Below are 18,343 nucleotides of genomic sequence, written 5' to 3'. Positions count from 1 at the left end.
TACTCATATCCGTAAGTAATCCTTGCAGAAACGCACGTTTCGTACAACATAGACCATCGCTTTTTGTCCTGAAATCCAGAATCATATCATCGTACGGATATCGTCGTACATTCTGAGTTCAGATAGAGTTTCACGTTGGTCAAGTTGCAGTCGTCGAATCGACTCGTGTTCTCGGCTATGATGTTCTTTCGGCCTTTCTGCAGAGTGAAGATGACGTATCGCCGCTTCTCGAGGTGAGTAGCGGTTTTGAAGGCCCACAAATGGCCCTGTACCTTGGTTGTACGCTGTAACAGCGAAAATTCGTAAAGATCCCACGAGCGAAAAGCCATGCTCAAGTATTGCTCACTCTCCAAAGTGCGCAGCATTGATAGTTTTTTTTATCTTGCTCAATAACACGTGCGACATTTGCCATTGTATCTTAAATAGTCGATCACGGGATCCAACGCCGAATTTCCCATCAGGCAATTGTTGTCGTTACGCGATCGTATCAAGATGAACTTATGACGAGCGTTGATTATCACGCGTCTGTAATTCTTGCAGAATCCCAACAGTGCGTAGAGAGATATGCAAAAATTAAAATATCCATCTGCGTTAATATGCGCATCCCAGCCGGCATTCCTCAGAATCATACTTTTATCGGATGACGTCATTACGTAATCTTGAGCATGCTAGTTATGCCTACGTTTCTGTTACGATCAATCTCCACGTCATCGAGCTCATATCGAATTTCATTGAAACATTGAACATGAACGCAACAAAATTATTTCCCAACACATCACTACATCAGATCCGTCGACAACTCTGTTCTTCGTTAGTTTTTCCTCGACATATAGAAAGCTTTCGTACAGCAATGTGTACAGGTCCTGTTGCTATATGGATATTCTTATCTCATCGCTGTACTCGTTGTATTGGCGAACGGGTACGCGTGAGTCTCAATCTTGACGATGCAATCGTCGAAGATTGGCTCATCTTCGATGTTTAAGATGTCAGTCATCTCACAAGTTGCGCACCGCGAATCCTAAAGTTTATAAAAATTTAACATTCGACGCGTTAAGTTTCTTCCTCTTCTTGATGCAGCGGATGAGCGAGTATTATCAATTGATATTTTCTTTATAAAAGATTTTATAAAACCGTTACCTTTCTGCGTGTGCTTCGCTTCGTTCAACACGAGCATCTCAAATATCACGCTCGCATTATCGCTGTCGCCGTCGTACGTGCAATCTGACGGTGATCTCTTCTCCTCTAGAATCGAGCAATCGTTCGTTCTGGTGAACAATGCGTATCGTTAGCTCCGTAATGCTCCGAACTGACAAGTAAATGATCTCCATCAACCTTTCCAATATCTTATATACTGACGGCACGATCGGCGAAAATTCATGTATCATGTGCACACTTTTGTCGTTGCTGTACGCGCCCGCGATCACGTTGCACTCTACACGGATAATGTTTACATTCATCATGTTGATCGATACGTCCGATTCATGCCATTTTCGTGGTTGCAGTATACGCTTCGAGAAACTCAGCAGCAATCTAATGTTAGGCTTGTTAGGCTTGTTAAAGTTTATTCTGTAGGCGCATTTAATCTCACACCTCATCGTGTTGTAATTTACGTGGAACAATATCGGATATTCCCCAATCTCGTTATCACCGCGTGCGGTGTCACCGGTATTACCATAGGGCGCGTCGCGTCGCGGTCGTTTCCGTAAAATCTCACGTCTCAAATATTCATTTATGGCCTGCAGTTCGTACGACCCGTCAGGAATTTCTGCGTCGTTTGCCAAAATAAAATGTATTGTCCGAAGCGTTTACATTCGATATCGTATGATAAGTTTTCAAAATTGTTAGACCAAGCTCATAGTCATCGTCGCTCAAATCTATGCTGGAAAGTAGTTTGCCGCGAGAACGTTGCTCTTCCCGCTCAGCGTAAGCGTCAGCGACATGATGGAAAAAGCGTCCAATGAATACTGAGACATCGCGATATTTTATCGGACTTTTTAAATTCACGCACGTCGACCGAGAAACCAGAGACACAGCTATCCGCAGATGCTTTCATCATATGTCTAGGACGTTCGATTGTACTCTATCGTCATAACATTGTCTTCGAAATATCGCACTAGTTCCTTGGGCGAAGATTACCGAAGCTGTCGAAATACACGATGCGATCATTCCTCTATGCATACGCTATCTAATGAGTATCGGAATCCATTGTGTCATCCAGATTTACGATACCGCTTTTCTTTCGACACGCACCGCTAATCGGTAACGCGTTACGCATGAAAATACCTCTGAAGTACGGTACGCGCATACGCCTCGTTAGCTAGTCCAATTGTACATTGGTGGTTACGCCTGTAGGCACTTTTATTATCTCTTTGTCGTTTTTTTTCTTTTTTTTCCATTTTTCGCTGTTACACCTCTTTCGCGTTTGTATGGAGCGAGATATAATCCCCGTCCGTATTTGTACGGAGTGAGATACAATCTCTATCCGCGCGTTTTCATCGCACGATTGTGACGTTCCTCGAGCTGAGTCGCGCGGTTTTTCTGTCGTTGCCACTTTCGCCATGCTGACCGCTCCGCCGATCAAAGATCCGAACGCGCCCAACATTGACAGAATCGATAATGCGCCATCCCGTTTCGCTGTTTGAAGTATTCGTTTCTTTTTTTATCAACTTTTTTCTTCGCTTTCATACCCATGCCAATCTTAGTCTTGGCTTTCATGGCTGCCCAAACAACTGCAGCTGCAGCTCTCTCGTTCAGAGTCTGTCGCGATGACGCGTCCTAGGACTTTATCTGCGAGTACCTTGTCCGCCGCATGTCTGTCGACGAGATTGCTCGTTGCTCCGAGGATACGCAATGTCGTGTTCACGGCACGCCGCGTCCAGTGGATTTATGCTCGTTTCACCTCTGGCTAATCGCTTCTTCAGCCGAGTATCCGAGGCGCAAAACTGATAACCGAGAATATGTAACTCGAAAGAAACCGCGTTTATCGCTCAATTGAGCAAACCTCCAACGCAGCCTTCGTATGATGTTGCTGCTGCTGACGTACGCTACAATCCTTTACCTTCGGTGCGGGATCGTCGATGTGCGTGCGTTTTTATAATGATTGGTTATAACGATTGGTTATAGTGCTCGACGCAGCGACATTAGGTACGAACCTTCAAATCCGTCTTTATATGCTCCGGAAGCTTGTCCCACACGTGGTCGATATAGTCGTAACAGTACGACCTTCGATATATATTGCAACTGCTCAGCGTTCAAATCCCGAATATCGGAGAGATGCGACAGGGCGAAATACATTTTTACAACTGAGCCATTCGCCGTTTCGCCGTTTCGCGCGCCTATAAATAGGCGTTCAATCGAAGCCTAGATAAGGCAGTACGAACATGAAATTCGTGCGGCAATCGCTGACGATACGCGTCGCGAACTACGACGATAAAGCGCGAATGATGGAGGACGCGACGGAGCGCAAGCATGGTGAAATGTTACCAAGTACTATACGCGCCATTATTTGCAGTGCGTCGAATTGCGGTAAAACCAACGTTCTCGTAAGCTTGCTCGAGAGTCCGCACGAGGTATGTTTTGAGAACGTGTACGTATACTCAAAATAGTTGCAACAACCAAAATATCGATATCTCGAAATTTTGTTGACTTCGATCGACGAAATTGGCTATTTTATGTTCTTTAACAACAGTGATGTCATTCTTCCGAACGAGGCACGTCCCAATTTAATCTTTGTCTTCGACGACATGCATTCGATAAGCAAAATATGATAAGAGAATACTTCTCGATGATCTGCTACTCGAATGTCGATTGCTTCTATCTCTATCAGACATATGCGAAGATATCTCAACATCTGATACGCAACAATGCGAATCTGCTGATCCTATTCAAATAGGATGGTACCAACTTGAAACATGTTTACAACGATCATGACTCGTGAATACCGACATGTCGTACGATGAATTTTGTGCGTTATGTCATGATTGTTGGCAGCGTGAGTACGGATTCTTAGTGATAGATAAGGACAGTCCGCTTATCAATGGGCGATACAGAAAAGAATTTAACACGTTCGCGGTACCATAACGTAATTAGTCGACGCCTATACATCAAGTAGGCAACATAGATAATATCAAAAATCGCGAGAAAATAGCGAAACAAATTGCGAAAATGAGCGATTCGATTCGCAAAAAAATATCGCGCTTTAAAAACTGATAAAATAGCTGAAGATATATAATATAAGCGTTGGAATAGCATTGGAGAGACGTTTCAAACTCATCGTCGAACCTCTAAAACAAATTGTTGAAAACATCGAGAAATCTCAGCCGATTAAAAAAGAAGCCAATGTTGCAAAGAATATTAAGAAATAGAAACGTGAAGACAGTGAAGATGACGTGATGATGACGACGATAACACTACAACTAACAGGGATTCGGATTGGACGGATATTGGATGGTTAAAATTAACGCCGCCTAAAAAGTGACGTACAAAACAATTGAACACCACGTCAGATTCATTCACGTACGAATCTACCGAAAGAACTATCGAAAGAACCTTCGCCGAAAGAATTATCTAAAGAACAACTGAAAATACCGTCGTTTGTGCGAAGCGAAGATGTTTTTGAGACAAAAGACGTCAGTGAACCGTCATTGAAAACAGCCAGCAAACAGACTCTGCAAACGCAAACAGAAAGTCGTGAAGTGCTTCATGGTCAACTAGGACTGTTGGGATGAAAGTATGTGGGCCTTCTTCTCGATGAGGACATAGATAAAGCGATCGATAATATGTACGGTGTCTATTTCGATGAAAGTGGTACGATGCTCAGTGACAAAAAGATTGATGTTGACAAAAATGACTCTATAATCATAGACAATGTGATATATAATGGTACACCAGGATTATACAAATTGATTTTCAAGAAACTTTCTGATGAGGCTATATTCACCGAAGAAGAAACAAATATATAAAAGTATACTGTTAACAGCGAATGCTCATAGACGTGACCACAGCGATCCCATCATGAGCAAAAAGAGATACAAGTACATTAACGAGCTAGTGGATCGACTTCGATTGCTCGACGCTTCGCACCAAGCTGGTCACAACGCTCACGACAACGAGATGCTGTCGATTATCGAGGAACTTCGCAAAGCCGACATTATTATAAATTAATCACGTATCGACGAAACAAACCAGTCGATTAGCGTCAGTGAGGAAAAAAGCAATTTTAAATCGTATATCTTATTTACTTATCTTATTAACATATCTTATTAACATCGTCGAAATATGAGATCCAATGGACGTGAAAAAAATGTTAGTTCCGAAAGACGACGATTCGTTGAGGAATTGCACGCTTCGGCGAGAAGAAATTTTCCGCGAAGACGTGTCATAATTCGGGGATACGACGACCTGTAGCAGGTTGATATCGTCGAGATGCATCCGTACTCGAGTTTCAACAGTATATAAAAAATGTATAAAAATACAATATGTACATATATACGTACGTACATACGTACATACATACATACATACATATATATATATACATACATACATACATACGTATTATATAATATTATATGTTTTCACGACTGGTTCGTGGTCGGGCCCCGCCGTGACACACACCTTCCCTTCTTATTCGGGGGCTCGAGCCATGCTTGATGCAATCTCTCCTGTCGTGCTCCAGGAGGATTATTTGTATATTTGCCAATGGCATTGGAGGGTGTCGCCGCTGCAGTCCGACCTGCATCCATCGAGAGAATAGGACCATCATCTCTCTGGAGTACCGGTCGTGGGGATTCGAAAGAATACATGTATATATGTATATTGTAATATATATATATATATATATATATATATATATATATATATGTATGATTGTATTGTTGACGTGTTATTCTAAACACGTTATTTGCGATAAATATCATCACATGCCTCGATAGTCGAAAGGATAAGATGCCTGCCCGGTAAGCAGGAGATCCAGATTCGATTCTTGGCTGAGGTGGTATTTTTTCGCAAAATAATTACGAGTTTTCACGACTGGTTCGTGGTCGGGCCCCGTCGTGACACACACCCTCCCTTCTTATTTGGGTAGTATGACAGCGTTCTCTCCATATGCAGCACAAATCATTGCAGTGGCTTCAGCAGCATTTTTCTTCAGATGAAACGCGAAGTAGATGGAAAATCAAATATGCTCTTTTGTTATTGCCATCGTAAACACTACTGATTTTTGAGGTTATGTGCATCAAACGCCAAACCGTATGGCATTTTAGAAGGCCAAATGTCAACGCTTTAAAACCGCAAAAGGGCGGGAAGATATATAAAATTTAAATTGTTATTTCGATTGTATGAAATCTAAAGCTCAGAACTTTTTTGTACACCTAATACAATGTCTTACACTCGCTCGAGCACTACATCACGGCTTTCAAAAATCATCGCGGCTCGATATAGTCCATGTTAATCACCACACCAATCAATATACGGCTTTCAAACGTATCAATCTCTCGCCAAACGAGAAATCCATTGTCTCTACTGGTGTTCGCATACTCGTCACCAAAGTGCACAAAACGTCTTTCTAATTGTACCTTTGCACCCGCGAGTCGTGCGATCTTTGCCACCACAGATTGTCTATTTGCAACGGTGAGTCAAGAACACTTAACACGGCTAAGTTCCTCGAGTTGTTCGATGCACTCAACGTACGTTCGATGCATCGTTGCAGTTGTCACGGCTATTTACATCTTATAATTTTAAATGAAGGAATGCGCGTAATATGATAAAATATTGATTTATTGATTTATTGATTGAATTCTTCTCGATACCAGGCTTCGATTGTTACCAACGAAGATTCAGATGACACCTCTGAGAAAGAACCTTCCCGCTCTTAATTATGGGTTTGAAAGAAGGAAGTGGTGAGAAGCTCGCACGGGGATTCTGACCATTTCCAACTATAAATATGAATGCGAAGAAAGGAAAAAGCGGCCGTGGCCTTTCTTCGATACTAACTAGGCGGTGACATTAGTTTGTGGCGCGTGATTAACCTTAGGGTTAAATTCTTAAATTTAATCAATTTCTGTAATATTTCTCTTAGGAGAATTTAAAAGCTTCCTCGACTAATAAAGGTAATTTTAAATTAAAATAATTGGGAAAACTGAAATCTTAAATTCTTCTTAATTAAAATCAAGATCATAATTCTAAATCCAAACCGGTCGCTAACAATAGCGTAGCGTACCATTTAGTCGCAGCCAATGGTGTTGCGACTGAATAATTTGAATTTAGAATCTTAATAATAAATAATTATTTTCAAACGTATTCATGCCCAAAAGAGGAGGGCGCAAAGTTCAAATTAAAAGATTAAGATTTCAACATCAAACGATAATTTTAAATAAGAATCCCCTCTCATTGTTCTTAAAACTTAAAAATTTGGAAAGACAAACTAAAATTAAAATAATTAAGCAAATTCCTAAATATAAATTAAGAAAAATTGATTTCGATGTAAATTATCCAAATTATAATCAAATTAATAAGAAGGATCCTCGATACAAAATTTATAAAATTCGTTTCCTATTTGGGGTTGATTAATTCACAAACCGGTCCAATCCCAGGGTAAAGTACTTAAATGTATTGACCTAAAAACGGACAATCAGGACGTAACACAGTCATGCGAAAAACTCTATCAAGGTCAGCCTGGCTGCACTGCTTCAGCAGCTCGCGTTCCACTCGCTCTAGGTATTTCATTTTTCTCTCACATTCGATTAATTCATTAGACTTCTTACTGTGATCTCGCGCCCAATGACCTATTATATATCATCTGCAGTTTCTTTTGTCGCTCTGTCTAAACCGGAACGTCGTCATACATTTGCAATCGAGTCGCAATTTATTTATCTATTTATTTATAGCCGGATTATCGGAACTTTTCTTAACATGCCGCGACACGTACAGTCATCAATGCTACTTCTTTGTCTAAATCGGAGCACGGTTCTTCGAAATTTGTTTATAGCAGCCGGAATATCGGCGCTGTTTTCTTAACATGTCGCGACACATACGTCGATTTCCACAAAAAGTCATTTTATCGCAGCTTTTTTCCTGGAAAAAATTTAAACGTCATCACGCTCTTTTGCGAACATGTTGCTACATGGTTGATCGCAATAAAATTCCTACAAAGAGGGGTAGAGAGACGGGGGGGGATTAATGATTTGCTATGTCAAAATTTACACGAGTGCGATCAGTCCTCCATCGAACGATCTGCATGAAAAGTACTCCGCTCCTCGATCATTCGTTTGTACGAACAATCAACAATGTACTCCGCCAAAGGAAACAGCGCACCGTAAAATAACGAAACAAAGAAGGAACGTAACGCTCTAGAGAAGGTTTGTATTTAATTAATTATGATCCCTCATCTATAAAAGCTAGTGAAGATGCAATTATTGAATATAATCAATTAAAAACGTAAAAATCAGAAGCGAAATTGATTACTATTTCAAAACAAAAATATACTAAAATAAAAGATACTTTATGGACATTACCAAAAGTTATTTCTTCTGTTCATGAAATGGTTCAAAAAAATATTAAGTAATACATGAGTAATACTTTGGGTAATACATGGGTTCCAAAATAAGGATGAAGTTTCATTTTACACAAATGCAGTTTTGCATTTAAATGTTATTAAAAAACAAATTTTTGAGTGTGACAAATGTTTTAGGTATATTAATGAATCGATATGAAAACGGAATATCTGATTTGAATACATTTACAGTATGACAAGATTTAGGAGATAATTTTTTTAGCTGTATAAAACAAAATGCATCTGAATTTTTCATAGCTATCTGTGAAAAACATGATTATATAAAAAAATCTAGTTAAGCATCAAATACGTTCCACTATACAGTGCATAAATTTTTGCGCCAAGTTTTGTACATCGTTTTTTTTCTTACATATCAGATTTTCTTTTATATTTTATTTTTATGTAAACACAAGTACAATAATTCAATAAAATTTTTTTGGCAAATTGACATTAATTTTGGATTGATAATATCTTTTTTCACCTTTGCAAAGTTTCTTTTCTACTTCATATAATTAAAAGTTTGTGCCAATTTTTGATATTATGTTTTTTGTAGAAATAATGAAACGATTTTTCAAATAAAAATGAACTACAAAATAAAATGTATTTCAATATAAAGCTCTTTTTATTTTATTAAATTAGAAGTTGGCGCCAGTTCTTCATATCATCTTTTGTATGTGAATATGTAATTGTCAATATGAAATTTATTATTAAAAAGACTTTTGTAGATAAAAATTTTTGTATAAAATTCTTTCTTTTACATAAATAAGAAAACGGGAGCGTGAATTTGATTATTTTTTACCTTTTTTAAAAAGTAATTTTATTAGGATATATATATATATATATATATATATACATATACTAAGTGTTATATTTTATGGCCGTGAATAATTTCTATCTCTTTTTATCAAATTTGCGAGAAGAAAACGCAATCGATTCTTCATGGATTTTGATTTCTTTAATATGTACAGGTAATTTTTATTAGAATTTTAATAAAAAAGATATGAAATTATTATGACGATATACATTATTTTACAATGAAGGAAGAGATATAATAAAAGTTATTATCAATTGAATAATTGCTTGTACCAGGCAAAGATATATCAGACAAAGGCCAGCAAAGTTTCGAATAACACCTAGAGAAAGAACCCCCTCTGAAAATGCATTCTTGAGTAAGAAGTGGTGAAAAGTCCACATGGGAGATTCTGACCATTTTTATAAATTAACGGAAAATTTGCAGTAGGAAAAAATGAGAGTTATGTTTGGAATCTAGAAACTAGAAGCTTTTCTTGTATCTGTCTCATTTCATTTAGGTAGAATTGTTTCTCTTAAGAAAATTTGTTAATTTTTTGTTGAGAATAGGCAATAGTTTCAACGAAGTTAATTTAAGAATTAAAATTGTTTTAGCTTAAATATTAGTAAAGAACTTCGAAACTGGATTCCGACTGATAGATTGTCACTGAAAAAGCATATCAAAACTATCGCAAACAAAAAATTTTGCAACAGAAATAATTTAGTTTCGGCAATTTTAAGACTAACAAGGGGAGGGCGCGGATTTGGGATAACCGATTTTGAAAAGGCTTATATATATTAAAGTACTTTATTAGAATACTTGAACAAAAGAATAGGACTAAGTCCTATTAAAAGAATAGGACGTCCTAAGTCTACGCCTTCCTCTTGTAAGATTGTTTATAAACTATCCTCTGTCAGCAGCTGGAGAATGTTACTATAAAGTTGCTATATTTGATACTCTGATAAGATACTTTTTTAAATGCCTAAAAGAAGATGAAAAATCTGTTTGGAGAAAATCAGATTCCAATTATATCAAGAAATAAAATCAAATCGAGATCTCTTTTTTATCTCGCAAACAACAAGAAATTAAAAATTAAATACAAATTTCAAATACAAAATTTTAAAATTAACAAAGTCTTAATTTATAAATTGATTTATCAATTGATTTCAAAGTAAATTATCTAAATTTTAAACAAATCCATAAGAAAGATCAGCGAAATAAACTTAATAAAATTCGTTGTTTGGAGCCAATTCATACACAAATTAATCCAATCCCAGGATAAAGTATTCGAACGTATTGATCCGAAAATGTACAAGAACGTGACATTATGACAAATACACATCGTAAATAAGTTGTATCGTGTTGAGCATTTGCTTCGTCGTGCAATGCGCTTCGTAAAAAAATATTTTTTGTTTTATTAAACTGCGTTCCGCGCAATATAAGTCATGAATTTTAAAGAAATTTCACAAGTAATGTTGCGTAATGCAGTTGGTAATTCATTCACAAAAACATTGAAAAATAACAAAGTTTTGGTTCTAGATCATAATGCTTAACTTCTTCTTTCATTTTTTCTTAATTTCTTAATTTCTTCTTTTTCTTAATTTCTTCATTAGATATTAAACATATAGGTATTAACTATCTTGCACGCACGCACGCACGCACGCCGAGCAGCTGTCATCTTGCGAATATTCTTTTGATTCAGTTGTTCTCGTTTAATTAATAAAGTTTATTCTTTGTGATAAAGCGATCTGGTTTATTTCGTGAGTGCTCGCCGTCACTGCGACATTTTGGAGGCTCATCCGGGATTATGCGGATCGAACGGATCGATTGGACAAATCGTTGTTAATATTGCGGAGCGTCGAGCGCTGATGAAGTCTGAAAGTGCAACGGAACGACGGTTTTTGAGAATTCTAATAGTGCAACAGGCTTCGGCAAGAAAAAGAACTTGTGTGCGAACGGAAGAACCAGGAACGACGGAGACTTCGATTTACACTGGAGAAGCTTTGTTTCTTGAGGGATAAGTGTGCTGAGAGATACGCTGTTTCATCGTAGATCGGAGACTTGTTTGCTCTCCGGTCAGCAGGGAATCTGAACAGCGGAGGAGCAACGTTATATGCCAGGTCAGTCCATCCCCAATTCTAATTTTATTCACGTAAATCTCAGTTTCAAGTTAAAGCCCAACATCTATGACGGAAGTGTCCCGTGGCGTGAATTTTTAACGCAATTTAATTTGATTGCACGTGCGAATAATTGAGGAATGCAGAAAAGGTTGTCATCTTAGCGTCGTGTCATAAAGGTAAGATGCATGGGGTTTTGGATGGAGGTATAGGATTGGAAAATTCGCAGTTCGGTGATTTGATTTCACGATTAGAATTATATTTTGATGAAAAATTTTCAGCACAAACTTATATGCAATTTATTAATCGTAAACAAAATTTCGGAAAAAATTTAGCTTTTCTTAATTTGGATTTACAGCGTTTATCCCACTTATCCGGAGTGTTCGTTCGGTTTACAGGATAAAATTGCGTGCTCGCAATTTATTGTTGCGCTTACATACGTGTATATAAAACAAATTTTACAATAATTACAAGGGTTCACGTCTTTAAGAGCTGCCGTTGAAAGAGCAATGGCGATAAGAATTATTAAAGAAAACAGTTTTGGAAATAAAAATAACTATAATTTTTTGAGAAATTATAATTTTTCTAATAATAATGGAAGATTTAATTTTGGGAAAGGGCAAAAAGAACACGAAATTTTTTAAGAACAAGAAATGAACAAAATAAAACGTTTAAAAATCAAAAGACGAATGTTTTAAGTCATAGAAAATCTGGAAATTTTAAAGAGAAAGTAAATTTTCCCCGTAATGAAAGGGAATGTTGGTAATGTGGAGCCACGGAACATTTCCGTGTCTTTTCTAATTCGAAGCAGTGAAATGCGGGCTTGCCGATCTTTGCGTAAGGAATCCGCGGGGCTCGGCATTGAAAGGGACTTCAAAATAGAGGAACTTTGGGGGGTAATTTAAGTGGAAATTCAAGTAATTTTTGTTTTCATGGTAATGTATTATAGATGGGCAGGGATGTGTTTTCAAAATTGACATAGGCTTCGATGTTTTGATTCTTAGTAGGGAATTAGTTAAATCATGTAAGCAGCGAATTTGTGTAAGAAATAGGAAATTGATATATCCTACTGAGGAGGAAATTCCCATTGATTTTAAGATTTTGATACAAGTAAAATTAGGAAAATTTTCTTTAGAATTTCTAATGTTCGTAGTTGATCTAAAAGACAAATATATTTTGGGGGCGGATTTCCTTATTAAAGTCGGACAAAATCCAGGATCTTCGATTTGGTATTTGCAAAAACTGATTCCGGAAGAGAAGATTTTTCTCATTCACATATAAATAATTTTGAAAGAGAGGTTTCAAAAGTTTCAAAATTCTTGTCAGAATTCTTCACAAGTAATTCCGAAGAATTGAGTAATTCGTAACATTTTTCTAAATTTATTATTAAAGAAACATCTTTTTTTAATTTATTATTGAATTTCAAGATGTCTGTTCCGAAAACATTATGGCAGGCAGTTATTCAGTTATCGAGCATTTTATTTCTGGGAGATCAAAGCCTATTAAGTAAGTTCTGAGGCGCATTTCTTTACAAATTCGTGAAGTGGAGAAAATTTTGAATTGGAAGAAATGAAAATATAGGATGTGATAGAAGAATCTCAGTCCTTGGGTTTCGCCCGCGGTGATTGTGAAAAAGAAAAACGAAACACTGAGATTTTGTATTGATTACAGGAAACTCAATGCTGTCACTGAGAAAGATTCTTACCCACTACCAAGCATAGATGATCGTCTTGCTCGATTATCCGGGAATTCTTATTCCGGGATTTTCTATTCTCGATTTAGAAAATGAGTATTGGCAGATAAACTTCGTCCTGAAGATAAGGAGAAAACAGCATTTTCTATTGGAAATGGTTTATGATTTTACAATTTACTGTTATACCATTTGAGTTATATAATGCTCTGGCGGCTTTTGAACAGTTAATAAAAAAAGTTCTTCATCAAATATTAAATTTGTTCAGTTTACTTAATGATGTTATTTTCAGCAAAACTTTTGAAGATATGATGGGAAGTTTTTCTTCGTCTCAGATCAATAAATTTGAAGATTAACCCAAATAAGAAGGGAGGGTGTGCGTCACGGCGGGGCCCGACCACGAACCAGTCGTGAAAATTCGTAATTATTTTTGCGAAAAAATACCACCTCAGCCAGGAATCGAACCTGGATCTCCTGCTTACCGGGCAGGCATCTTATCCTTTCGACTACCGAGGCATGTGATGATATTTATCGCAAATAACGTATTTAGAATAACACGTCAACAATACAATGATACATATATATATATATATATATATTACAATATACATATATACATGTATTCTTTCGAATCCCCACGACCGGTACTCCAGAGAGATGATGGTCCTATTCTCTCGATGGATGCAGGTCGGACTGCAGCGGCGACACCCTCCAACGCCATTGGCAAATATACAAATAGTCCTCCTGGAGCACGACAGGAGAGATTGCATCAAGCATGGCTCGAGCCCCCGAATAAGAAGGGAGGGTGTGCGTCACGGCGGGGCCCGACCATGAACCAGTCGTGAAAACTCGTAATTATTTTTGCGAAAAAATACCACCTCAGCCAGGAATCGAACCTGGATCTCCAAAGAAGTGTTCTTCATTTGAGAGAAAAGTAAAATATCTGGGACATGAGGTTTTTGAAAAGAAAATCTCTACAGATCCTGAAAAGATTGCATCCGTTCAAGATTAGCTTGTTCCACGATATAAGAAACAGGTTCGTAGCTTTTTAGGATTTTATTTTTATTATAGGAAATTTGTCAAAAGTTTTTCTCAAATTACAAAACCTTTGTTTTCTTTAACAGAAAATCAATGTAAATTCAAATGGGATGATAAATGTCAAGAGGCATTTGAGAAATTGAAACGGTTTTTTATTTCTTCTCCTATTTCATCCTTTCATCCAACTGAGACAGAAAAATTTATTTTAGATACGAATGTTTTGGGTCCATTAGCAATATCTTCTTCCGGGAATAAATATTTACTGAAAATGACTGATTGTTTTTCCAAATGGGTGAAGGCTTTTCCACTAAAAAATGTTAAAGCCAATACAGTTGCGGAAGTTTTTGTAAGTCAAATTGTTTCTAGATATGGTGTGCCGTTGGAATTGGACACAAATCAGGGAAGGAACTTTGAATCGCGAATGTTTCAAGAACTATCTTGGTTGTTGGGAATGAAAAAACTCGGACTACCATTCTATTCTCAATCCAATGGTCAAGTAGAGTGTCAACATCAAATGTTATTGAATTATTTAGATAAATTTATCCCGGAAAATCAGAAAGATTGGGATCGCTGAGTTGTTAGCGTACAGATTATTTTAAACATGAGGTAATTGATTTTACTCGGAGTTGTGTTTTGATAGGGAATTAAAGCCTTTGGATCTTGCCTTTGGATCTTTTTCGAGGATGTCCTCCACATACTAGCAATGTTCCTCAGGAAAGAAAATTTTCTTTTAAATTAAAGGAAAAGTTGGATCATATTCATAATGTTGTAAGTCAACGTATGAATTTAAGATCTCAGAGAACAAAATTAAATTATGATCGTAAAGGTAGGCCATTAAATTTTGAGACTTGAGTCAGAAAGTATGATTTTATAATTCTATAAGAGTATTAAGTAGAGTCCCTAAGTTGCAAAGTAGTTGAGAGGAATCTTACGAGTCTCGTGACTGTAAAAAAAAAAAGAATGATGTTTATTGCATTAAAAAATCGAGTAGGCATAGAAATAAAATCGTACATTTAGATAGATTGGTTCCATATCAGGAGAGAAGAAATTTTCAGAAAAAATGTTAGTTGTTATTTTGTCGGAACCTGTGATGTAAATATTATCGTGTTATTCGATGTTATTCTTATGAGAGAAATGTTAAATTAAAAAATGTTCTTATTTTATTAAGAAATTATGTTTCTATTTTTTTTTGTTTTCTTCGAGTTTTTATGAAAATGAGTGCAAGGACGTCATGAGGAAGAGGATCTTCTTATTTTGCTGCCCGACCATCAGGTTAATTTTTTAATTTTTTTTTTTTTAAAGAAGCCCGTGCCTTGCCCGTGGTTCATGACCGTAGTTTTCTCGATGGGCCATAGGGCAAATGCCAAGGCAGGGACTTGGGAATCCAACGAAGGCTCTACGGAAGCAAATCCCTCCCCTTCCCGTCCGAAGATTCAAAAAAGAAGAACACAAGATTCAAGATTGACGTGACAAGAAAGAAGAAGGGACAGATTTTCGCGACTAACTATTTCCTATGGGGCAGAAGATTGGGACCGAGAATACAGCGCTCAGTAAACAGCCCCGTAGCAATAGCTCGAACAAGGAGCCGTAAGATACTCTTCTTCACTGAAATCTTCATCGGAAAAGAGAAGGCCTTTCAAGCAGAGAAGTTCCATAAAATTCTTCGAGACGACAATTTTGAGAGGGGGGGGGGCAGTGTTCCGAATGAGCGGAAGTGATGTTAATTTCAAGACGAGAGTCATGAGAGAGTCAGGGAATGAGGATGCCGCACACAACGAAACATGTACGTGAGAGTCCGGAAGTTCGGCCGGCGTCGAGTAATAGACGAGGCTAATAAACCTAGTTCTGACTCTTTCGTTTTTTATTCTCACAACTAGCCTGCTCGTTCGATGATTCTGACTTCTTGACTTCTAATCATCGAAACGATCGCAGTAGGAATATAAGCCGGGTGCTAACTCAGAAGCGTTGAGGGGGGTGCGGATGTGCGGGGGGAACTGTGCGCAACCGAGGAGCTCCGGGGAGGGGGGAGGGGGGACGGCGCGTGTTGGGCGACCCAGTGCCATTGAATGTAAACAGCGTGCGATTGAATCGACGATTGATGCCTTCAGAGCACTGTGATAAATAATTACCAAAAGATAAATAACGAAGATGATATAAAAAATTGGACGCGTGGACATGACGTCAGAGGGGGGAGGGGGCCGCCGCCGCCGCCGCCGCCGCGCCCGCCGCCACCGCCGCCGAGTAAAAAATAAATATCTCTCTCTCTCGTATATATCTATTATCTCTTCCGTTGCGGCTCTCTCTCTTATGGAGAATGTTATTTTTCTAATTATTTTATGGTGGGAGAGAAAGAAATGAAAGAAATACATGTTTTTTGCATATTATATATGTTTATATTTTTAAACAAATTGAATACATTTTTAAGTGTGAAATTTTTTTATTCACATGTGTTTTTCTTATACACTAAAAACTAAAGCTAACAACTCGCAATCGACGAGTTGACGTCTATCGAAGATATCGCAATCGCGTATCGCGTTCGGCACTTCCTCGGGATCTGTTACAACAGACGCGATGTTGGAGAATCGCGTATACTTGGTATCGATCGTATCAACGAATCTGACGAGTCGAACGTCACATCGATACATTCGTTCAGAGCAAACATTCGACGTAACGTCGATTCGATCATCGTTACGCGTACGTTCAAAGATTCAAGATGTACGAGTGTAACGTCGTTCATCAGACAAATTCTGACGGTTAACGGTCCGACGCTTATAAAATTGTCTTTGTAATCGTTTAGCAACAATTTATAGATATTCCATCGATGCTCGTAGAGTCCCTTCCACGTTTCAAGAGACAGTATCAATTTCTGTCCCCGATGATCTCCCAGAGCGATCTCCACGTAGCTCGGTGGACCAACGTTGATTCCAATTTCCAGAAATTTGTAACCCGTGGCCGTCAGAGTGTAACGTCTGCTCAGTAAGCGCACCGCGCGACGCTCCACCGAAATACTGTGGAAATTAAATATATAATACTGCACAATATTGGAAAAAAGAGAAAAAAATAAAAAAATGCAGGTGAAACTTACGCGTTACATTCCTTCTTTTGTTTTTCGCCATTGTACGGTGCACTGTTTTCTTTGGCGGAATACAGTGCGTGTTGTTCGAACGATGGAGGAGCGGAGTACCTTTTTTGTGCAGATCGTTCGATGGAGGAGGACTGATCGCGTAAATTTTTTGACATGGCAAACCGTTAATCCCCCCACCTTTCACCTCCCCCTTTTTTCTAGGAATTTCATTGTTGCAATCAAACATGTAGCGACATGTTCGCAAAGGAGCGCGATGACGTTCAAATTTTGTTTTCTAGGAAGAGCCCGAAAAGATAGCTCTTCGTAGAAATCAACGTGTCGCGGCGTGTCAAGAGAAGCGTCAATACTCCGGTTACTATAAACAAATCAGAGAGACTTATGATGGTTTTTTTTCGCCGAAATCGGCGTACGTGTCGCGGCGTGTCAAGAGAAGCGCCGATACTCCGGCTGCTATAAACAAATTGGGGAGACCTATGATGATGCTCCGACAAGGGACAAAGAAATTGTCGATGATATATAATAGGTCATGGGGTGTGCAGGATCACAGTAGATGGAAGTCTAATGTGTGTGAAAAAAATAGGTGACGGTGAAAATGGATAATGTGTTGAATATAGAAAATGTGTTTAATATGGATGAGGAAGACTTTGTGGATATAGTGGACGAAGTGTTTGAAAATGAAGAAGAAATAGAGATTGACAATATTGACATTGATATTGAAGATGAAGAGCACGCATTGTCTGACGATAGCAATTACGTAAGTGATCAAAGTGATGACCTTACGGATTATGCAGAAAAAATTGTCACCCGTTCGGAACTCCTTGCGTTGAATAATAATAAAAAGTATTGTTCAATACAATTTTATTATTCAACGGGTGGTGTACTAACTCTGTGTGCCGAATGCATGGTTCGTCTGGCGGACACTGACATTGGAGTATTGTATGCCGTTAGGAAACACGAGATAGATACTCTCAATGCGCTAAACAGCCGATTTTGCTCCAATTGCCAACAGTCCGTCTGTATAATAATGCCATGCAACATGTGCCCAATTTGCACAAATTGAAAAAAAGACAAC

At 38.0% G+C, this 18,343-nt stretch overlaps 1 protein-coding gene across 1 annotated transcript in view; it reads right to left on the bottom strand.

Moving 5' to 3' along the window:
• Window positions 1-18,343, bottom strand: part of LOC105427732 (uncharacterized) — a 142,728-nt gene that overhangs the window by 20,931 nt on the left and 103,454 nt on the right. The window lies entirely within an intron of this gene.

This window comes from Pogonomyrmex barbatus, unplaced genomic scaffold (assembly GCF_055798465.1).
Source record: "Pogonomyrmex barbatus isolate J1 unplaced genomic scaffold, ASM5579846v1 scaffold24, whole genome shotgun sequence".
NCBI classification, from domain to species: Eukaryota; Metazoa; Arthropoda; class Insecta; order Hymenoptera; family Formicidae; genus Pogonomyrmex; species Pogonomyrmex barbatus.
Note: the sequence above shows the minus strand (reverse complement) of the source record. Positions and strands in the feature narration are given on the sequence as shown.